The sequence below is a fragment of the Rhinolophus sinicus genome, linkage group LG16 (assembly GCF_036562045.2).
Source record: "Rhinolophus sinicus isolate RSC01 linkage group LG16, ASM3656204v1, whole genome shotgun sequence".
Taxonomy (NCBI): Eukaryota; Metazoa; Chordata; class Mammalia; order Chiroptera; family Rhinolophidae; genus Rhinolophus; species Rhinolophus sinicus.
Window position 1 is genome coordinate 35877602 of NC_133765.1, and position 15404 is coordinate 35893005.

General features: G+C 56.2%; 1 protein-coding gene across 22 annotated transcripts in view; it reads right to left on the reverse strand.

The window, feature by feature from the left end:
• NCOR2 (nuclear receptor corepressor 2) overlaps positions 1 to 11486 on the reverse strand; it is a 184401-nt gene extending 172915 nt beyond the window's left edge. For 9 of the 22 annotated variants that reach the window (XM_074321474.1, XM_074321470.1, XM_074321482.1 and 6 more), the window contains exon 1: positions 11200 to 11485. The gene's annotated coding sequence lies outside the window, so the exon portion shown is untranslated. Of the gene's footprint in view, positions 1 to 11199 lie in introns of all 22 variants that reach the window. The other 13 variants (XM_074321469.1, XM_074321471.1, XM_074321472.1 and 10 more) reach the window with 2 other exon arrangements.
• Between the last annotated feature and the right edge of the window lie 3918 nt (positions 11487 to 15404).

A 15404-nucleotide genomic window follows, 5' to 3' on the forward strand; every position in this document is an offset into this window, starting at 1 on the left:
GAGGACTGGGGCTGGAGTGGGGACTGCAGAATCTGTACATTTTACCACCCCTCCCCCCTTCACTTTGGGAAAGCAGAGGTCAGAGCTGGCCCTTCTTATCAAAACCCACGTTACACCAAAATGCCGACAGTCTGTCTCTGGGGGGTGGGAATATGGTCATATTTTTTTATGTGCAGGGTTTCTGTTTCTTCATTTTTCAATTTACAGAGAACACTTTTGTTCTGCTTCTTTAAAAAACCAGTCTTTCTCGAAAGGCAGCTGTCAAACCACAGGTCCCACCCAAAGCCTTGCACCCCAGTGCAAAGAGGTCCACCCAGCACAGCCACCATGCGGCGTCGGGAAAAGCCACCCGCTGGCAATTCCACTCCCAGGAACACCTGGAAGAGAAAGGACAGCACCTGAGCACCCGGAAGCACTCGGGAAAGGTCCAAACACCTCAGTCAACCCCAGTGACATCTCCAGGGGACACACTGAGCCCATATCATGTGTCCCCATGACAAGATACTATCTATACAGAAGTCAAAATTCGGCAACTAGATCTAACTGCACCAACACATCACAAAATCATAATTTTAAAAAATAATAATCATAGCTACACGGTTCTGCAAGCCTTGTATAGGACCCTTCTAACCCCCAAAGTGATCCCAGCCAGGTAGGTACTATTTTGGTCCCCATTTTACGTATCAGGGAAACTGAGGCACTGAAAGACTCGATAAAGCGCCGGACGACTCACACAGCTGTCGAGGGGTCAAGGGCAGGGGGAACCAAGCCCTCAGAATCCCTGCCTGTAACCACTCCGGTCTGCTGCCGGTCTAAACGTGGAGAGGAAATTACTAGGTTGAGTTCTATGAAATCTGTCGATATTCGACCACTCTTGACCCACAAAGCTGGCAGATGCAGATGGCTCACCCTGACAGCGACTGCAGAGCGGCGGACACAGAAAGACACGTCCACACGCATTTTCCCAGCCTGGATATGAGGCAGAGCCCCAGGCCTGCAGGCAGCCAGCAGAGGCCCGCGGAAATATGAAAACATGGATTAGAAGTGCGAATGTCCAGTGGAGAAACGGCCACCTCCAGGAAGGGGACTTGGGTGACCTGAAAGTCACCTGCAGGTTTTTTTTTCAATAAAAGGCAGCCACCTGGACCTGGAGGAGGCTGGCTGGTGGTTCCCTCTCCCCCCTCTCCCTACAGCACACTGGCCCCCAGGCCCCACACAGTCGGTGCACTGCTGCGGGAGCTTCGGCTCCCTGGGGCCTGCTCTCCAGAGCCCCCTCACCTAAGGATCCAGTTTCATTTAATTGCAGGCTTCAGGTTTCTGGACGCAGGCCTCCTTCGGGGCCAGGCGTGGGCCATTTTCTTCCTCTTTTCAATAAAGCCGGGAAGGAAGGAGCGTGTGGCATCGCCACATCTGCTCCAAGAATCTGGAATGCCTGCCCCTTGGGGACAGGGCCGTGGCATGGGAGACCCCACCCTGGGAGAATCAGCCCTGGCTCATCACGGGTGGGGGACAGGCTAGGGACGTATTTTTTTTCCTGGCCATTCCTTGGAGGCAGGTACCCCCACTGGATTTAAAGGAATCAGGAAAACACACACACAAACATTCCTACCTCACACCACCCGACCCCACTCAAAGCCTCTCAGTGGATGTCTCTCTGCTTTGGGATATTTCTTTTGCGTATTTTCTCCAGCACAGCCCTTTCCAGTTTGCAGGCCCCTCTCTTCTCTCTGTGTCCCTCACCCACAGCCCCAGGTCAAGGCCAAGACACTGAGCTGTCACCTGATTCCAAGGTCACTGGCAGCAGGGACACTCCACTGTCTAAATGACCACGTCGCTCCTGCTGTTGGAGCACGTGTCGCTTCAGAGGAAACATCAAGGAGACCAGTGTGGCTGGAACAGTGTGAGCACACGGAGCAGACCAGAAAGGGGGTGAGGCGGAGGGCACAGACCACTTACATGCTCCCCCTGGTTTAACTGCTCATAGGAGTTACCCAGGAGTCAGCCCATACACAACTCCCACAAGAACCCCAACCCCATGGACCTGGCCCAAGGCCCCAGGACCCTGGAGGGGCCCCCGACTCGCACTGGGCTCCTCAACACCCACTCCGGGCCCCCCAGCTCCGATCCTGGCCCCGTGGCCTGGCAGAGATGCCCGGCCGAGTGCTGGAGCGACCATGCCCCCAGCCCCCCCTTGCTCAGCAGACTTGCCTCGTTAGCCTAACGAACGAGCAGGCCCTGGTGCCAGGCAGTTGCCATGGCCACGGAGACACCATGGCAGCACTGGGCGATGCTCCCAGAGGGTCTGTGGCAGGCCCCGAGTTCAGGATGAGGACAGAGGGGACATGCAGGGGTCTCCGAGGTAGGCCCCCCCCCACAGGCACCTTGAGGCCTGGCCTCTCGGACTCCCACCTGACAGCCATCTCCCAGAGAGGCCCCCCACCCGGGCCACAAACACTCCCCCCCTCCCCACACCCACCCCTCCAGACCTGCCCGCCCAGAAGTCGCCCCCCACCCCACCCAAGGCAGCACCAAGTGATGGCAGGGGAGCCAGCCAAAGGGGTCGGAGGTGGGCTGGCACCTGGCATAGAGGCCTCCAGGGCAGTGAGGAAGGTCTGGATTTCCTGTAAGTGGTGGGAGGCCCTGAGTAAGGCCAAGTCACTCACCCGCTGGGGCCCCACCGGCAGCTGGCAGCTGTGTACAGAGAAGGGCCTGGGGCAGCCAGACTCCGGGACACCAGGGAGGAGATGCCCTGGGCGACAGGATGCTTTGGGCAACTCCCACGTGTCTGGCCTGTGCGCCCCACACTCCAGCAGGAAGCTCAGGAGTGGGTCTGGGATGGGGGGGCCCATGGGTCCAGGTTGGAACAGCTGGGTCTGAGGTCCTTTTGGAACATCTGTGAGCACTGAGGCCTCAGGAGGCCACTGGATCCACCTGCCTGGCCCTGGGCGGTGGGGTGGCTCCACGGGTTGTGAGCCGTGGACAGCGGGGAGACGGGCAGGACTGGGCCTGGCTCATGCTTCACGTGGCCTCTCAGCTCCCTTTGCCTCACCATACACTGGGAGCCCGTCTGTCACTCAACAGCCCATTTTACTGCTGGGTAAACCAAGGACTTCTGCACAGAGGCCCAGGTACTTGTCCTAGACCGCACGGCACAGCCGCAAGAGGCCGACACAGGGCTCAGACCCATGGCTCACTCGACCTCTGTTCACAAGCCCTAAAACACAGGTCACCAGAAACCACGCCAACCCCAGAAGGCGGGAGGCAGTGCCCGGGAGAGCTGACCCCCAGGAGCCTCCGAGCCTCCCAGCCCCCACCCCACACCATGCACACCAGCAGGCAGCCGGGCTCAGGTCTCGTCCAGGTCTCATCCGATTCTACATCCAACAGCCCACCCGGGCTTACTTCCTCCCTTATGTCCTTCCCAGCTCAAAGAAACATCCCATGTCAGCAGAGGGAAGCAATCGTGTCTGACAGCAGCAGCACAGCTCATGGCTGGTCCCTCAGTGTGCACACCTGCAGGATTTGTCACTGCAACAATCCAAAACCCCCGTCCCCAGATACGGGACAGACTGACGGCTCGTTACCTGCCCCACACCAGGGCCTTCCCTCAGGCCAAGTGGTTCCCAAAGGACACAGGCCTCTAAAAGGGACATCTTTCACCAAGCAAGTCACTCACTGTCATCTTCCCAAGTCTGGCCCAAGGCAGATGTCCAAAGATCCCAGTTCTTGCCCAGGGAATGACCTTGGTGAAGACACTCCACGGGGCTAGGCTTTAATTTTCTCCTGGAATCTTCTGCCACCACCCCATAGGCACTCAGGAGAAACAAGCATGGAAACACCTTACAAAGTATTTTCTTTACTCCTGCCCCACTCCAGTCTGCCCCTCAAGAGCTGAGAAACTTTTGGAATGCAAGCGATAAGATAAAATCAGACAACAAGGTCAGAGCAAAGGGAAAAATCAGGGACAAACTAATCTGAAATCAGGATGAATTACGTAAAACCAAAACAAAAACTGGACCAGCCTGCTAAAGTCAAGCTGCAAAGTTGGCTCTGAGCTTCCTACCAGCCAAAGCAAAGAGGGAAACAAGATGGGCTCTAAGAAACTCTGCAAAAACTGTGCAAACTATGGAGCATGGCGCAGAAGGTACTACAGCAACTATGCAGTGCTGTACAGAAGGGATTACAGCCTCAGGTTTCACAGGCCAAAACTCGCGCCAAAAGTAACTGCTGGCTGCCTTAACCATCCCCTTCCTACTGCATTCTACAACAGCAAATTATAACCATGAGCATCAGCACAACTTAGCAAGAACAGCGAGCCAGGCCAGGAGGGGTTTTAGGACGACCCTCACAGGGTGTGACCCTCAAACTTATGACCCTCTCTGGACTCCCGTTTCCTCCACAGTGAAAACCCTGGAAGGTTCTGCTGCATTAAACAGAGCGAGGCAGCTCTCTGTCAGGGCTGGAGAATAAGCATGCCGGGCTCTGTGGGCCTCCTGACCTGTCGCAACTCCTCAGCTCCCCACCATGCAGAACTGAATGGGCAGGGTTGTGTTCCAATAAAGCTTAATGTATGGACACTGGAATTTGAATTTCATATAATTTCACACGTCACAAAATTGTCTTTTTATTTTTTTCAACCATGAAAAAAATGTAAAAGCCATTCTAAGCTTGCGCACCATCTAAAAACAGGAAGTAGGCTGGACCGGGCCCGCGGGCCACCGTTCACTGACCCCCACTGTCTCTGTTCCAAAATGAACTCCAACATATATGATCATTTAGAGGAGGAAAGCAAGGCGTGCATATGGTGTGACACAACTCGTGCGCTTGGTTTTAAAGGGAACACACACATCCAAGCCCATCGAAGGCGGGCCTCTGGCCAGGGTATCTCTGAGGAGAAACTGCACCGCATGTCTGCCCCAGGGGGCGGAAACTGGGAGGGCAGGAACAGGAAGGACACTTCCCTCCACACCTTTGTGCACTGATTTAATTTTTCAACAGGCCCAGGCATTTTCTTTAATACGTTTTTATAAAACCCAAAGCATGTGGCAAATTTAAGTGCATTACTTTTTGGTTTTCTGTATTTTTCAAATGACTAAAATGCAATGCTATCCAAAACAAAAGTTCATCTAGTACTTAATATCCACAGAAAGATGTCCTGACGTGTTAATTCACAGGAAGAAAATATGGAGCGTGACGGCACGCAGGCCTTCCTGATGTACGGGCGTGCGTGTGTGGAAACACACACAAGGGGCGGACCAAAGTCTCAGTGAACCCGGGGTGCGGCCCACGCACAGGGCTCAGCCCCCAGGAGTCAGAGGTGCCCACACCGCGCAGGCCTGGCACTGCCTCAGGAAACGGCAGCCAGGAACGACAGTGGGGACACTGAGCAAAGAGCTCCCAGTCTCGGGTGGTGGCTTGTAGGGCCGAGAAGAAGAGAACGCTCACCCAATAGCCTGAAAACTGGCTTTTGGCCCTGAGTCCCCAGAGAAGGCATGGCACTAAAGCCACACTGACCAACGGGGACGGTGGCCACTCGCCACGTGGGGCCATTTAAGTTTATGAAAATTAAGTGAAACATAAAATTCCCTTTCTTGGTCAGTCACACTGGCCTCACTTCAAGTGCTTGGTGCCACGTGTGGCTATGACTATGGTGCTGAACAGAACAGCTCTAGAACGTTCCGCCATCCCAGAAAGGCTACTGGACGGAGCTGCCCCAGAGACTGGTGGGACAAGAGGGGGTGGTGAGATTAGGAATGTGGACAAAGGAGGGTGGACAGAGCTTGGAAGACCCTGGGCCAGCACCAGGGAGGGAGAGCCCTGGGCTTTGTCTGGGTCACCGGACCACAGCGCTCCAGGCAGAGAAAACACACGCAAAAGGAAAACATCAGAGGCTAAGAGCCAGGCCCTGCTCCCATACACGGAACCTTATTTCATCATCCAACCCTGTGCCGTCTGAGTAGGCAGCCATCAGCCACAGCCACATGTGTCTGTTTAAATTTAAGTTAATTAAAATGAAATAAAATTACCAGTTCAGTCGCACTAGCCACATTCCAAATGCTCAAAGGCCACATGTGCCTGGTGGCTGCCTGGTGGCGACAGTGCAGTACAAAACACATCAACAACAGTTTCCACCATCGAGGGAAACTGACTGGACGGGACGGCCCCACACTAGCCTCTGGGGTGGGCATTATTTTCTCTCCCCCTCCTCTTAAAGATAAGAAAACTGACGCCAGAAAGTCCGAGACCACTCAAGTTGTAAACTGCCACAAGTAGGATTTGAACCCAAGTTTGACTTCAAAGGAGCCCTCTCTAGACCCCTCCTCCCCCAGGAGGCCCTCTCTGTCTTAACCAACAGCGCCCGGCTTCCAGCTCTCCAAAGTCCCAAAGAGAAAACCTCAGCTTTCAAAAGGAGAAGCAGGGAGCTGAGCACATCTGTGAATCACCAACCAGCGGGACAGGGAGGAGCCCGCTGTCTCGGGAGGGCAACAAGCCCAGGCCTGAGGCTCAGGTGAAGAGCCATTCCATTACAGAAGCCTCCCCAGCAGCCCTTTAGAAGAAGGAACAGCTCATGGCCAACCAGCCTGTGGATGAGGACCTGGGTTGGACAAATTCTACACGGAAGCCTTCACTCTCCAAAGGGGTGAGCCGAAACAGCAGCTCCGGCGACATACATCACGACACTGGGTCCTGACAACAAAAAGTCAGAAGTATCACCAACATCGTCATCATCATCCCCATCTTAGAGATGAACAAACTGAGGCTCAGAGAAGTAACTTGCCCAGAGTCAAATGGCTGAACATCAAACCCAACACTCGTGCTTTCTGCCCCTTGATCCTCTCCACTACCCCACTGGCAGGAGGCAATGTGCCCATTTTATAGCCCAGGACGCCTACATTCTGCCAGGAGCAAGGACAGCCCCTGGGCACGCCGCGTGCACATGGCTAAGCCGGGACTTGAACTCATGGGAACTTGCAATGCTCAATCGGCCACGAACACTCCCAGACTGCCCTGCTTTCTGTTCACAGTAACTCTTTACAGATCTAGGAACCGAAAGGGCTAGCCTGAGCCCAGCTGGGCGTGGGGTGGATAGTGCGGGCACAGAAGGCTCACTTTACTCTAAAATACAGATGATGACGATGATGATGTCAGTCATCTTAACCAAAAGTCACACCACAGTGCGACCTTGGGCTAGCCTGGCCCGCTGACCTGTGACCTCGTCCATAAAATGAGAAAAAGCTGTATCCTCCCAGGACCTCTGAAGGTCTCCAGCTATAAAGTCCCCTGGGGATGCAGGCTAGCGCGGGGACTCCCTGCCAGCCCTGGCACTCATCTGGTACAGCTTTCTGGAACCCCGTTTTACACCACGCTAAATAATTTAAAGCCATGTTTTCATTTCCAGATAAACAGCCCTGCCGCCAAAAGGAATGCCAAATTTGCATGAATGTTTAAGATAAAATGAAACTTCAAAGAAATGCCAGGTCTGCGGCTGGGCACTGTCCACCTCCCCAAACACTGGGGAGAACAGTTTCTCAGTCTCCTGCTTCCCTGAGGCAAAGATCTTTAGGTGATCAAGTAAGAAACATCATTTCTTTATTTCTATCCCCTAGGGCAGCTCCACAGAGCAGATCTGCAGTAAATTCTTGCTGCACCAACTTGACCTTGAATAACCCCAGGTCTTACCACATCCAAACTGTGTGACCTTAGGCACGTCACTTAACCCCTGTGCCTCAATTTCACCATCTATAAAATGGGATAATAGCACTGACCTCATAGGGTGAGGTTAGAGTAAACAAGAGGATTCCTGTTGAGCGCAGAACCTGGCACATAGTGAGGGCTTTACATGCGTTGGCTTTATTGCCATTGCACTTTATATATATGATGTATATACCACATACATGGTCTACACATCACATATACACCACACATATCATATATTATATGTATGGCATATACAAAGAGGGTGGAAAAAAATGTATACACATGTTAAGAAAGGAAAAACCTGTATTAAAATTGTAATAGTACACACCAATAACAAAAGATGACTACAAGTCATGCGCATACATTTTTTTTGACACCCCCCGATACACATCATATATACAGTGTTTTCCAGCTCCTAGACCAAAAGTTCACTTGACAGGTTATAAAGTCCATTCCCCACCGCCAGGATCCTCAAAGGATGTCAGCTGACCTTTCTAAGCACCACTTCCCTGGGACACCCCCCATACCCGTCTATGGGACAAGGCCTTTTAAGATGTCACCTCAGCCCTGGCCCTTCCCAGCCCAGGCAGCCCAGGCTCAGGACCCTCCCCTGGGTGCCTGGAGCAGTTCCTGCAAGCTGCTCCCCTTACGGGGAGCCCAGTCTCTGAGTGTCACCTGGGGAGGCTGCTGCTGGCTGAGAAATGGAAACAGAGAACGGAATCTCTCTCTCTCTCTCTCTCTCTCTCTCTCTCTCTCTCTCTCTCTCTCAATCTCTCTCTCTCTCTCCCTCCCTACTGTCAGAGCCAGCCTTGGATGTGGGGATTTTGTTTGTAGTTATTGGAAGGAAGGGGTGAGAGCCCCAGCTCTCCTGCTTCTCACAGACAAGGACCCCTCAAGTTGCATTACACATAGGTACAGATCCCGCCCCCCATAAATGATACCTCAAAGTGAACCACCAACTTTTCCACCCCCAGGCCTCAGGCGGGGGTGGGAACAGAGAACAAGGTACATTCCACCTCGCAGTCAGGGGGAATCCAGGCGAGGCAGCCCCCACATCCCATCTGAATGGCCAGGACTGCTGGGGCTCTTCCCCCGCACGCCAGCCAGCAGGTGAGTGCCAGCCGCCAACCCCCTCCGCTCCCCCTCCACTCCCGGAGAACAACCAAGTCCTCCCCAGCTTGGGGCTTTCAAGCAGTTAAATTTGCATTTGCAGAGCCCTCAGAAATCTTTAGGCGGGTGGTATGAGTGTTATTAATTGGGGGAAAAGAGCGGATTATGCCAAATAAATCCTTCCCACGTAGCCAAACCCTGGCGAGGGAGGGAGGGGGGTGCGCACAGACCCACGAGGGGCCTCCATCCTTCACCAGGCCTGACAGCCACATTACCACTTACATGGGTTCATCAATAGTATTGATCCCTGAGCAAGCGTAAATAGCTCAGTGGGAAGAGGCCAGGGCTGGGGCCCCCTGGCTCAGGCCCCCACGTCTGGGCACCACAGACTCCCCAGGCACCTGGCGGTGGTAAATTTCCAATCAGGGACAAGGCAGCCGGCGCGGGGTAATGGGGGAGCCAGACAGCACCCCAACGCCCTGGCGACCACCGGTTCACCAGGCATTGTCAGCTCCAGGCCCCTGCATTAGCATAGTGGACTCAGTCTGTGCATCTGTTCAATGGTCAGAAGGCACCATCTGCCCTTCTCCACTCTCAAAGGGAAAAGCCGAAGGGGTGGAAAGGTCCCCTACCCTCACCAAATCACCCACTCTCCAGGCAAAATCTCACAAGATTTCCAGGCCTTGGATTAAAGGCCAAGTTTTAGAACCCAGGAATAATAACAGTGGCCATTGTGATACATATACAAATACTTTCCAGTAGTAGGACCCTCCGTGCTCACAACCCTGCAAACCCGGTACTATTATTATCCCACTTTGCAGATGAAAAACTTGAGGCAGAGAGGTTAAGTAGTTTGTCCAGGGTCAGGCAGGCAGTAAAGTGGCAAAAGTAAAATTGGAACCCAGGAAATTGAGCTGCAGGCTATAAATGGCGGGCTGGGCTATCCCAGCTCACATCTCTCTTTCCCGATTGCTCTCTCCTCACCCCCCCCATCAAAAAGAAAAAAAGGCCACCCACGACGATGTACACAACAATGCCCAGGGAGGCCCTCCCAGCTCCCGCCAGGCCCCAAGAGCCCCTGAGATCAAAGCTGCCGCGGGACCCAGATCTGGTTTAAAAAGGGCAAAGTCAAGGCCACCGATAACACAACCCAACCGTGCCCAGAACTCCCCCAACCAGCCCACAGGGATCCTCTCCCCTTCCCCCTCCCTCCCTCCCTCACACATCCTTCCTCCAAATCTGCAAAAGGGAAAAAAAAAACAATAATCATAATAAAACCAGTTCTCACCAACAGGGGGGGAGGAGGAGAAGGAAGGGAGGAGACTGAGCCGACAGAACAGATCCGCCTCCGCTGCCGGCACCAGACCCTCAGAGAGCCGTAGCGCGCGACAGGCGGCGGGACGACACTTGCTGCCCCAAAAAATAAACCTACAATGTAAAAATAACGCTGGGTGCCCCACGCTAATTGGGCCCTGGCGACAGCCGCTTACAGGTACTGCGTGTCTCTCTCGCCCGCCCGCCTTGCCCTCTCCCTCCCTCGAGCTTTTTCCTGCAAACGTCCGGGGTTGGGAAGGCGCTCCCCACGGGTGCCCCCACTGCCCGCAGGTCTCTAGGGACGTTCCCCCACAACTAGGGCCTGGGGCCTCCGATCCAGCCCAAGTGGGATCAGCTCTGAATTCCAACTTCGCAAACTAGTGGCATCCCAACTATCCGCACAGCCCGGGGGAGGGACCAGGAGGCGGCCCAAGGAGGCGTCACCGGCCGCGGGAGGCAGGCCCAGACACCAGGAACACCGGCAGGGGGGAGGGGGAAATAAGAGGCGCCTCTCCCCGGGGGACCCCCGCCCAGCGCCCTCTGGTCCCTTGCCCAGGAGCGCCCGCGTCCAGCGTCCCCCCAAGCTGGCAGGAACCCCACATGCGCCCTTCCACAGCAGCCAGGCCGGGAAAACGGGGGTGCCATCTCCAAGGGCTCCCCAAATCCGCGTTGCCCGCTGAAAAATAAGGCGCAGTGTTACCCCCCAACTCTGAAGCTCCTACGTAAGGCAAGAGCACGGCGGCCAAACCCCTGGTGCTTGGGACACACGGTGGGGGACTGCCCTCCGCATTTCCATGGCGCCCCCCCGCCCGCCCACCCCCACACCACTTGCCTCCTTCCCGCCCCCTCGCTGGGGAGCTGGAGTTCCCCTAAGTTCCCCAGCGCCCCCACGCACGCGGGCCGCAGTGTCGATGGGGCGCCTCGCTTCCCAGCAGGCCATCCCCCGAGAGCGCCAACTCGGGAGTGCAGGGGCCCCGCCAACTCCGCCGCGTGCGCCGCCCGCTCTTCCCGATTCCCCGGAAGCGCGATCCGCGCCTCCCCCGCGGCCGTCCGCGGGGACCCCCGACCCTAACTCACCTCGCGGAGGCGGCGGCGCAGCCCCGTCGCTCAGGCAAGTGGCGGTGCGGGTCGGGCTGGGGGCGCGCAGCAGGCCGTGCCTCCAGCCGGGGCGTGATCCTCCCGCCGCCGCCTTCTAGGGCGCCGGCCCCGGGTCCCCGGCGCGCAACTTGGCGCGCATCGCGGGGCACAGGGCGCGGGCGCACAGCTCGGGCGGGGCGCGGGCGGACGCGGGGCTCCGGTGCGGCCCGGCCTGCCCGCGGCTCCGCTCCCCGGCGGCGGCGGCGGCGGTGGCGGCGGTGGCGGGAGGGGGAGGAGGGGGCGGGGCGGGAGCCCGGGAGGCGGTAGCTCGGCCTCCCCGCTCGCGGCTCCCCGCCCGCACAGACGCGCCGGGCCCGGCCCCCTCGGGCTCCTTAAAGTGGCCGCCTCTCCTCCACTGGTCCTGCGCGCACCCACTCGCGCGCGCGCGCGCTCGCTGCCAGACAGACACACAAACACACACACATACACACACACGGGCGCGACGCCGAGTTTCTTTTTAGTCGCTTCGGTAAGGAGGAAGGAGGGCAAAGCACCTCCCCATCCTGCCCCTCCTCCTCCGCAGCCCCTGATACTGAACTGGAATCGCGTTTCAGCTATTAAATTATAACTCGAGAGTGGCCAGTGGATGGGGAGGGCCACACACAGATACGCAGGGACACTCGCGGTGGAGCTTCCTCGGGGGCTGTAGCACACAGTAGAATGCGGAATTCTTACCAACGGACACGCACACTGGGCCTCAGACGGAAACTCACAGCTCCCCCGACCCGCGCAGAGGGAGTGCAGCCTGGGACCCAGACTCCAGCGCAAGATCACCCACAGATAAACGCTGTGGGCGATCACACGCACACGACCTCACACCCAGGCAGGCCCACACACCAGAATGTCCGTTTCATGAGTTCACTGTCCTAACACAGCAGGGAGGTGAGAATGTGTTGTTGAGTGAGTGAACGGCCATTTGGGGACATTCAGGGACTCAGTGCCCAGACTCCATGCTCGCAAGCCTGTGTCGGGGCACATTCGGAGCGCCCGTCCAGGAGCCCAGACTGCGCGCAGGCAGGCTCACAGACAGGCACACGTGTGGACACACTCCCGCCCGAGCCTCACTGGCTGCCCTGACAACTGTGTGTCCTCATTTGCCTCCTCGGAGGTGGCCCTCCCAAACCAGGGGAGATCTTTTTAAACAGCAGAGGGCACTGAGAGTGCCAGCGAGGCTTGGAGCCTCCCTCCTCCTCGGCCTTCCCTTAAGATGTTGGAGAGTTTGATTTTTTTTTTTTTTTTCAGTTCAACTTTCCTTTTTTGGAGCTGCGTCTCAGCAGATTCAGTTCTGCCATCTGCCAACATCTGAGAACCCCCGGGGGAATGGAGAATGGTTGTGGTGGGGAGGCGACCACGCGGTTTCCAGGGGCCTGGGCCTGTGCCCAGCCCCTGACAGGAGGGGGGGGGTAGCCTGCCTCGCCCTGCAGCAATTTGTCCCTTGCAGGCCTCTCAGTGCTTTGGGAGGGGGGACCACCTAGGGCTGACAAATCGGGGAAAAAGGGAAGTGTATGTGGAGGGTCAGGAGCAGTTTGCAATTTGGAACAGGAGGGGGTCACAGGTCAATGTCCCCACCCTCCCCATTCGGTCCCCACCAGCTGCCCAAGCAGACCGTGGGAATTCACAAGCAGAGCCAGACCTGCAGAAGGAAGGCCCAGCCCTTCGTGAGGGTTTTGGGGGAGGGAAGGGAGGGCGGAAACGGGGGAGCCCTCCTCAGCCAGCCCCACCCCCACCACGCAGCCTCCTCAGCCCCCCTCCGTAGTGTCACCTGAGAACACTCCCAGGATTTGCATCTCAATGAGATTCCGCAGGGGAGGAGGGGGGTGTGGAGTATCTTCAGAGGTTCCTCCTCCCAGCCCCTGCCCCCCAAGGGTTGCCCTGGGATTTTGACTGAGGCTATGGACATAGGAGGGGGTCAGGAAGGCAGGGGGTCCCAGGGGTTGCCTCTGGACCCACCACTTTACTGATAGAATCACAGAGCACAGGAGGAGAAGGAGGCGTTTTTCTGAAAAGGATTTGCCCTCTTTCTTTACCACTCCTGTCTCTTTGGTCCTTAATCCCGTCCTCACGGGCTACAAGGCCCAATACAAGTGCCTGTCCTCAGGAGATCATGAATTCCCCCCCAGAAATCCTCAGACGTTGCGGGGGTGGGGGGGTGGCTGTGATTGATCCCACTTTACAGATGGGGAAACTGAGGTCCAGGGAAATTAAGAACATCAATGGCTGGTCTCACTCAGGTAGTGATTCCAGATGGGTGCTCTGAACCCTGTCTCTGAAGGGATGAACTGGAAGGGGTCTCAGCTGAGCCCACACCCAGCCCACCACACATCGGCACCCCACACCCTGAATGCTACTCTGTGCCCTGTTAGCTACTCTGGGCACCATTTGCTACTGAGCGACAGCCCCAGTAGTGGAAACAGCAGCTTTGAAAAATTGCCAAGGAACCCTCTGCCTCAAACAGCCTCTCTGGAGGGCCCCCCTAAGCCCCCAGGAATGTGGGTTAGCTCAAAGCTTCATTAAGCCTTCGTGAGGGAATACCTTCCCACACACCCATTTTATAGGTGAGGGGACTGAGACTGTTAGGAAAGTCACCCAAGGACATTGGGCAGCACATAGGAAGTGGCCCCAGACCAGACTGGAATTGGCTGAGGGATGTCACAGACATCCAGGGGGCTCTGGCTTCATTGGAGCCAAATTCTGCCCTCAAGCGATGTTCCCACTGTCCCCCTCCCAATCATTCAACCTTTCCTGCCTAAATCCTTGGCAAACTCTTAAAACTCATCCCTGCCTCAGACCTTTGCACTTGCTGTTCCCTCTGCCTGAGACAGCAACATTCTCATTCCAGGTCCCAGCCCAATGTCACCTCCTTAGGCCTTCACTGACCCTCGATCTAAAACCCCCAAGGCATTTGGCAACTCCTGCCCATTCATTTCTTCACCATTTTCCACCACCTAAAATTGCCTTGGGCATGTCAACTTACCTATTGTCTTTTGTCACACAATGTCAGCTCCATGACAGCAGAGACCTCCTCTATCTAGCTCACTGCTGTATCTCCAGCACATAGTAGGCACTCAATTAAAATGTGTTGAGAGTGAATGAATAAATGAATGCATGCAACACAGGCGAGAAGGGGCGGGCTGGGGTCAGGCTTGGCCCTGGAGAACCCAGAAGCCAATGGGAATGCTGACCCCTGCACTCACTCCTCTGGCAGGTTTCAGAGTCGAGACTTGACCTCTCTCCATGGGTCTCAAACTCCAGGAAGGTGGGCAGCTCCCCGGGCACAGCCCAGGGCCTGCCACCCAAGAGATGCCCATTCAGACTGATTAAGTCCCTATGGACCACCAGGGTGTCAGGTCAAACTTGCAGCCACTCCAGTGGGCCTGCCCCCCTACACCCCCAACTACCGGCTGGGCAGGCCTATAGAAGCCAGGCGTTCAGAGGGTCAGAACTTGGCTCTGAGCATGTGCCCAGAGCCACCTGGACCCACATGCCCCCAAGAGCCCCAGGCTGGTCTGCAGAGCACAGAGGAAACCCCACTCTCAGGGCCTCTGTCAGTGACAACCCAAAAGACACCCCCACGAACATCCCAGGGGCAAGCCCTGCGTACACACCAGAACTGTGTACGGAGGGGAGACAACATACATTTTTCATAAAACGGGGGTTGTGCACCATGAAGCCCACAGGGTCTGTGCTAAGTAATGCAGATGGGTAGAGGTTGCAGCCCACACCCAAGCCGGTCCCCAGGCTTTCTCAGGCACAACCCCTCTCCCCCCATTTATAATACAAGTGTGGCCAAGCCAAATACCCAAGGCCTAGGTGGGCCTCAGTCAGCAGGGGAGGGCCTGTTTGTGACCCTAAAAGCAGTAGCTCCCCAGGCCAGTTTTCCACCACCCCCACCATCATCCCATCCAAAAGGGAGGGGAGCGTGGGGTGGGAAGCAGAAGCTTCCTTACTGAGCAGGGGGCCCTCTTTCAAAAGTGTGGGCAGGAGGAGGGAAAGCCTGCTTTCAATGAATGCATCCCAGCCTTGCCATTCTGTTGCATATGTAATAGTAAGTGCCTACTGTGTGCTGGGTGCTGTGGAATTGAACCAGCCCTCAGGAACTGGTACGCAGTGGGGAGGTGACACTCAGAATAGGAAGTGTGTGAACA